We start from the raw sequence: 8,028 nt of genomic DNA, 5'->3' as shown, positions 1-8,028 counted from the left end.
TCCTACGGGCCCGGGCCCGGGTCTGAGAGACGCTAGCCCAGGACTCTCACTGGCCCTGATGCAAATCCTACGGTCGATCACTTTTCCTTTGGCGCCCGACCACGCCCCGTGATCAGGCCACGCCCACCGAAGCCGCCCTCCCGCCCACCTCATGGCTCCGCCCCAGGCGTAGCAGAGGAAGATTCCTATTGGTGAAGAAGTTGCTCTGGTCCCGCCCCAGAGCACGGCGATAGGCCGAACCGGAGTGGGGCGGTGGTGGTTGGCTGCCCCGGGACGGGTCGCTAGCGGTGCCTGTCAGAGCGGCTGGCGGCAGTGGCGGCTCTCCGGGCTGGGTTGTCAGTCAGTGAGCGGAGGGGGAAGATGGCTCGCCGGGACGCGTTCTGTTAGCAGGAAGGGGGGCAGGTGGTGCTGCTACTCGGGAGGAAGCAGAGCAGCCGCGGTCGCTGTCGCCGCGAGTCACACTAGTCGAGGTTCTGAGGGGGAGCTCGGGGAGCCGCTCTGGTGAGTCGGACCGCGCTGTACCCACGCGGGGGCCCCGGGGCGGCCGGCGACCGATAACTTTTTTTGTCAGGGAGGAGCCGGGGCGAGGCGGCGGCGGCGGCGGCGGCGGGGAGGGGACCGAGACCTGGTCCCCGGGGCGGCGCCTTCGTTGGGGGTAACGGTTTCCTCACGAGGCGCCGCGGGTGGGCGCGAGAAGGCGCCGGGCGCTGGGGAGCGTCTGAGGGGCCGGAGCAGCCGGGCGGGGTGAGTGGGCTGCGGCCGGCGGCTGCTCGCCCCGAAGTTGGGCGCAGCCCGTGTGCCGCCGGGCGGCGGCAGCTTTGTGCTCGTGGACCGGGTCTTTTCTCTTTCCCCAGCGAGGAGCAGCCCAGACTCCGGGCGCGCCCGGGGTGCAGCCGCCTCGGCCGGACCCGCCGCCGCTCTGAGGGGGCCCCTCGCCCCTCCCCCCGCCCCATCCCGCCGCAGCTGATGCTCTGGCCTGGCCTCTCCCACTTCGGGGAGGGCTCGCCGCTTTCCGTCTAGTGGCCAAAATGGTCACCGTCGCCCACCCCCGCTCTTGGAAAGCAGCGCTAGCCCGGTGTCCCTCGCAGGGCGCCGAGGTCGAGAAAGCAGCCAGCATGCCTTGCTCCCCCCCCCGTCCCCCGCCTCTAGGAGTTATGCCTCTTCCGAGGCTGATGTTAAGCCTCCTCGAGAAGCCGTCGGGGTTTTGTCTGAAAATGGTTGCGTTGCGGTCGAAAGACCCCCCCCCCCCCCCCCACCAAGTTTGCACGCTTCAGCAGAACCGCGTATCCGCCCTTCCGCGTGCGCGATTGTGCGGTGCAGCCCTAAGTTGAGGCATCCCTGAAAGGTCTGGATTTTGCCCTTAGTGGTCTCGTACAGCCCAGGAGAGGGGCTCCGGGACACAACGCTGTTCCACGCCCGGCTGGCAGAGCCTCCGCTCCTCAGGTAGGGGCAGTTTGTTCCACCCGCAGCTCCGAATTTCCGAGACTGTGCGACAGGCGGCAGGACCAAGCCGTCCTTTTGCAAATTCTAGGTCCTTTGGGTCGCACAGTAGTTTTTTGGAGCCGATATGCCGCCTCTGGGGTTCGTGTGGCATTTGACAGTTTAAGATTTTTCCGCTTTTAAAATCTTATCTGCATAAAGTCCTAAGGTTGTAAGGACAAGGTGTAACCTTGAGCCAATGTGATAGACCCAGTAGTATTGTTTTCCATAAGGACGATCTCCTAACACCCCCAGATTAGACCTCCCTCCAATTTCTAAACATCCTGTCTTAGCGTTAATACGCTTTAAGGTTTCCAAGATGAATATTGGTGCCAAACACACCATTTTTTCTTTCTTTCTTTCTTTCTTTCTTTCTTTCTTTCTTTCTTTCTTTTCTTTCTTTCTTCTTTTCTTTTCTTTTCTTTTTCTTTTTCTTTTTGAAGTGCAGGGAAAGGCAAGAAAGAAAAAGAATATTAGGATCTGCTTGGCCAGTAGTAGCTTTATTTATTTATTTATTTATTTATTTATTTATGCTCTACTTATTTTTAAAAAGATTTATTTATTTATTTATTCATGAGAGAGACACACACACACACAGAGAGAGAGGCAGAGACACAGGCAGAGGGAGAAGCAGGCTCCATGCAGGGAGCCCGACGTGGGACTCGATCCCGGGGCTCCAGGATCACGCCCCAGGCCGAAGGTGGCGCTAAACTGCTGAGCCACCCAGGCTGCCCCAGTAGTAGTTTTATTTATTTATTTATTTATTTATTTATTTATTTATTTATTTATTTATTTATTTATTTATTTAAAGAGATTACTTATTTTATTCATGAGAGACACAGAATGAGAGAGGCAGAGACATAGGCAGAGGGAGAAACAGGCTCCATGCAGGTAGCCCGATTCGGGACTCGATCCTGGGACTCCAGGATCACACCTTGGGCCAAAGGCAGGCACTCAACCCCTGAGCCACCCAGGCATCCCCCAGTAGTAGCTTTAAAGTCAGTTATTCAAATAACTCATTTAAAGAAAGTGGCTCAAGGGAAAACCATCACATATTTAGATTTAAAAATTCTGAATTTGGCTTATTTTATTCTTTTTAAAAAATTTACTACAATTATTATACCATAGAGGGATTATAAAATCTCTTAGTTATCAACATGAACAGTACTTAGATATAGACATCCAGATAAGGTGTTGGTTAGGTTAGTATGTTATTCCTGCCATGCATTCTTTTTTGTGTTTTTATTTTATGAAATCTGATTCCTGGTTGCATTTCTTAGACTGGTGTTGTTTTGACAGAGTTTGAACATATCTTATAGTCAGCTATTTTATTCAGGATCCTGTTGCATGCTATTTATTTTATAAACATTTATAATATTTTAAATGAACATTTAAAAACTTTGAAAAATGCTAATATCAGGTCCATTTGGGGGGTATCAAGTTTATACTTTGTAAATAATTGAAATTATATCAAATAAATTTTATTTTGCACTGCCCTATTCAGCCTGGCTGAATAGGTTCTAAGGCAGAAATGAATGTCATAACTCTTGTCATCAAGGAACTTAATCTCTGATGTACAAGACAGATAAGTAAAAATTATAATATCATCTGATACATGTGAATAGAGATATGCCTAGTGTAGTAAGGGAGCAGAGTAGGAGATGGTAACTCAGTTGGATGTAGGTAGAGTGAGGAGCACACAGTACGGTTTTGAAATATATAATTTAGCCCAGTGCAGGAGGTCAGTAACTTTCCAAGAGGAAAATATAATAAGTGAGAAGGCAAGGAGGGATGAGAAACTATGGCAGTTTAGAGAAGTCATTGTCAGTTTCAAGTCCAAAGTCAATAGCATTGACATTAATGTGACTTAAATGCAGGGGTTGGTAAGGAAAGGTGGAAGATGAGAATAATGGTAGTGCTTCAGACCAGGGCATGGTGCCTTGGCTATGGGTATTGCATTGAAGGTGATGAGTAAGAAGCCATTTAATGAATTTTTGTTTTAGACCCTCACCCTGGCAGAGTGAGGTAGAACCTGATCGGTCTTGTCACCTTTGGAAAGAAAGAAGGAGGAATTGGGACCCTGAGGATTTGAATTGGTTCTGAAATTGGAAGTGAGGGAAAATGGAAGGAAGATGATAAATACTATTTTGGGTTTTTTGAAATTGAGGAAGCTGTGGAGCATTCAAGTGGAGACGTCATTAGATGTTTGGATCCATGGATGTGGAATTTATAAAAGAAATTGGGATTATAGGGCAGATTGGGGATTGAATTGAAGCTGAATTGATTTGGTTATATTGAAATGATTCAGGGAAAGCTTTTAGTATCATCAAAGCAGCGGCGAGAGAACAAACTGATAAAAAGCAGAAGTGGCTAGAAGAGTAATGTGAAATAGAAGAGTAGTAGTTAGAAGGAACATTAGGAAAGGTGCTAAAGATGGAGAGAATTTCAACTAGAGGTAGAATGGGTCAACAATTTTGAATGCTGTAAAGAGGTGGCAAGTAAGGAGAGGACTCCAGGGGCCAGTGAATTGGTCAGGATTCCATAGGTGACTTTAATAAGTAGTTTTAACTGAGTAGTTCACAGTAGTTCAGTGTTTCAGAAGCCAGTCTTTGGAAGATTGAGAAAGAATGGGTGGTGATAAAGTAGACCTGCTTGAGTGAGGCATTTCAAGGAAACTGAAGAAGGGAGAGAATGATAGCTATAGAGCAGTGGTTCTCATTCTTAGCTGCACATTTACAGTCATCTAGGGAGCTTTTAAGAATGTTGATTTCCAGGGGAAAGCTCATCCTAATTTGGGGTTGAAGTGTAACCCAGGCATTAGTATTTATTTCAACAGCTTTGTTGTAATTGGTGTGTAATAAACTACACATACTTAAAGCGTGCAATTTAATGCTTGATATAAGTTTTCATTTATGAAACTATCACCACTATCAAAATAACGAACAATATCAATCACCTGCAAAAGTTTCCTGTGTCCCTTTGTAATTTCTCCGTCTCATCCTCAGGAAACTGCTGATCTGTTTTTTTGTCACTATAGATTAGTTGCACAGGTATATTAAAGTTCCCTGGGTAATTCCAACATGCTGGCAAGGATGAAAACCACTGAAGAGGGATATAGGTTGAAGGAATGTTATGTTTGTTTCTTTACATGAATAAAGAAAGTGAGAAGTAAGAGACTTAGGAAAAATGAGGTATTTACCAGAACTGAGTTTCTCAGGAGATGGATGAAATTCAGAGCTTTGACAAATAACAAAGGAAGACAATTTGGAAGCAACAAAGAATATGATGTTAAAGATAGCACATTTCTTTGTTGTCAGCATCTAAGTTATCATGTAGTATATCAAGATTGATTTTTTGAAGTACCAAAAGAAATTAGAGAGCATCTTAGTATTGTGGAAATGGATGCTATTCTGGAAGACTCCTTAAATGGAGGCTGGGACCTCTGGCACCACCATGTAATGCTTTTTGTCATTTTTTTTGGATGGGAGCAGATGGAAATAACAGTTTGACTATTGCTTGTTGTTGAGACCCAAGTACTGCCAGAGTCTTTTTGGTCCTTTTGGAGTTAGGCTGCATATCTGCTCTGAGGAAAGAGAATATTTAACATTTGAAAATAATCTTTTTGCACAGAAGAAATCCTATTTGTTTGCCCTTTGGATATATGCCCTTTAAATACATTGTAGGATTAAATCATTCCTCTGTCTCCCAAATGGGACTAAGAAGAGTTGTGGTTAGAAGTTGTCAAAGGACCCATACTTTCTATCCTGAAAAAGGTAATATTTTCCTCCCTTCCTCCTTTTCTTTTCTTTTCTTTTCTTTTCTTTTCTTTTCTTTTCTTTTCTTTTCTTTTCTTTTCTTTCTTTTCTTTTCTTTTCTTTTCTTTCTTTTCTTTTCTTTTCTTTCTCTTTTTTCTTTCTTTCTTTCTTTCTTTCTTTCTTTCTTTCTTTCTTTTTAATGTCTGGCTCAGGATTTGGATGTATTTAAAAGTTGAGCTCTACTGGTTCTGATGTTCAGGGCTTATTCCTTGCACTTGATTTTTAACTTTGTCAGGGAGCTGAAAGCAAAATGGTTAATTTTTTTTTTTTTAAGATTTTATTTATTTGAGAGAGAGAGAGAGAGAGAGAGAGAGCGTGGATCCACAAGTAGGGGGAGTGGCAGAAGAAGAAGGAAAAGCAAGCTCACAATGGGGCTTGATTCCAGGACCTTGGGATTATAACCTGAGCAGAAGGCAGGTGCTTAGCCAACTGAGCCACCCAGGTGCCCCCAGAATGGTTAATTCTCAATAATATTGGACATTGTATTTGATCACAAATAAAGGTGGAGTGAAAACTTTTGTCTGATTTCTAAAGTTCTTAAAATTTCTTTCATTGGGATTAGAATATCAAAATATGATCTTAGACAGTAGGCATCCTTAATTTTGGTGTAGTCTAAAAGAGTGGGAAGATCAATGCTAGTATGATTTTAGATACTATTGTTACTATAGTGACAGCAATTTTGTAAACATTCTCTATTTTCTTAATTACTGATGTAAGATAAAATAACGGAAATTTGGAAAATTTAGGAATGCATAAATGATAAATAACACTTCTAATGCCTCTACCCAGGGATAATTACTAACACTTTGGTGAATATCTTTACGAGTTGTTTATAATGAATATTTACTTTTTTTTTTAGCAAAAAGAAACCATACTGTATGTACTGTTTTTGTTTTTTGTACATGTTGCTTTGTTACTAGCTTATTTTTTACTTTTAAATATGTAAATGCCTATCTGAGTCAATAAAATATTCTTTTATGGAAAAGCATCATTTTAAATCTATGATTAATATTTCAGTATATGCATTTACTATCATTTATTTCAGGTGTTGAAAATTTAAGCTCTTTCCAATAATTTTGAATGAATACTGTAGCATTTTGCTTCTTTTTTTTTTTTTAAGATTTTATTTATTTATTCATGAGAGAGACAGAGAGAGAGGCAGAGACACAGGCAGAGGGAGAAGCAGGCTCCATCCAGGGAGCCCGATGTGGGACTCAATCCTGGGTCTCCAGGGTTAGGCCCTGGACTGAAGGCGGCGCTAAACCGCTGAGCCACCTGGGCTGCTCAGAAACTGCCATTCTGACATGAAAAATTGTATCTTCTATATTTTTAAATTTCATTGATTATTAATGACATTAAATATTTTTATTTCTTTTGTGAATCATTAGTGTCTTTTGTGTATTATGATATTGGAGATTTTAAAAAATTGAGTTATGAGAATTATTTCTATGTAAAACTGTTAGATCTTTGCCAAGTTAAATTGCAAGTAATTTCTCCAGTTTGTCATTTACATCCTAATTTTGTTTTTGGTGTGGGTTTTTCTTTTAAGTAGATTTTTTAACATTTTTGGTGTAATTAAATCTATCAAATTTTTCTTTTATGTATCTGCCTGCTTAGAAAGGCCTTCCTACGTTCCCAAATTACGTAACTATTTACCTCTGTTTTTTTGTATTACTTTCATAGTTTTTAAAAACATGTACAACTTTAGTCTACTTGGAGTGTGTTTGGTGTAGCGAGGCAAGTCAATTATAACACTATTGAGCAATTCTCTTTTACCAGAGGTTTTTTTTTTTTTAAGTATTTGTTTGTTTGTTTATTTATTTATTTATTTATTTGACAGAGAGAGACCGCACAAGCAGGCAGAGTGACAGGCAAAGAGAGAGGGAGAAGCTGGCTCTGAGCAGGGAACCCTTATGTGGGGCTCCATCCCAAGACCCGGGGATCGCCACCGGCACCAAAGGCAGACGCTCAACCATTTGAGCCACACAGGCACCCCTTTTCCCAGAGGTTTTATATGTCATCTCTATTATATACTAAATCATGGTTTATACATATATACATGTGATTTTTTTTATAGGCTTTCTATTCTGCTTCATGGGACTGTTTATTTTTTGCTCCAGTAATTACAGTTTATTGTAACTTCTTAATGTATCTTACTATATGATTGTGTGAATTCCTATTATCTTTCTCAAAACATTTTTAGCATGTCTCATATATTTCTTTTTTCTGATTACCTTTAATTCAATTTATTAACCTCTCAAAAAAACCCCAATAGAATTTCAAAGTAATTTTTTTGAGATAGCTGTTATATCTACAATATTTTCATAATTTCTTCAATTCATTTTTTAAAAAAATATTAAAAAGTTTTTTTATTCAGTGAACTCAGCCCCCAATGAGGGACTCAAACTCATGATTCTGAGACCAAGAGTCACATACTCTACTGACTGAGCCAGCCAGGCACCCCCAAGTCATTTTTAAATGACTCAGTGTTTTATAGTTTTCTTCATGTGGTTCTACCTATTTTTAAAGTGAATTTTTGGTATCAAAACTTGCTATTGTGAATGGAATCTTTTTTTCATTGTATTTTAAGAAGATTGTATTTTCCCAAAGGCACTCAAAAAAAGTTGGTGATTTAGGGAAACTGTTTTCTAACTGGTCATTTCATGAACTTTTTAATTATTATAGTTTTTTTTTTTTAAGATTGTTTAAATTTATTTATTTGAGAGAGAGAGAG

General features: G+C 41.4%; 1 protein-coding gene across 2 annotated transcripts in view; it reads left to right on the top strand.

Annotated features, from left to right (window-relative positions):
- Positions 1 to 241: 241 nt before the first annotated feature.
- HYCC1 (hyccin PI4KA lipid kinase complex subunit 1) overlaps positions 242 to 8,028 on the top strand; it is a 98,553-nt gene continuing 90,766 nt past the window's right edge. Inside the window, exon 1 of one of the 2 annotated variants that reach the window (XM_025993152.2) lies at positions 242 to 501. The gene's annotated coding sequence lies outside the window, so the exon portion shown is untranslated. The remainder of the gene's footprint in view (positions 502 to 8,028) is intronic. The other variant, XM_025993153.2, reaches the window with a different exon arrangement.

The sequence above is a fragment of the Vulpes vulpes genome, chromosome 7, assembly GCF_048418805.1.
Source record: "Vulpes vulpes isolate BD-2025 chromosome 7, VulVul3, whole genome shotgun sequence".
NCBI classification, from domain to species: Eukaryota; Metazoa; Chordata; class Mammalia; order Carnivora; family Canidae; genus Vulpes; species Vulpes vulpes.
This window is presented reverse-complemented; position numbering and strand designations above follow the sequence as displayed.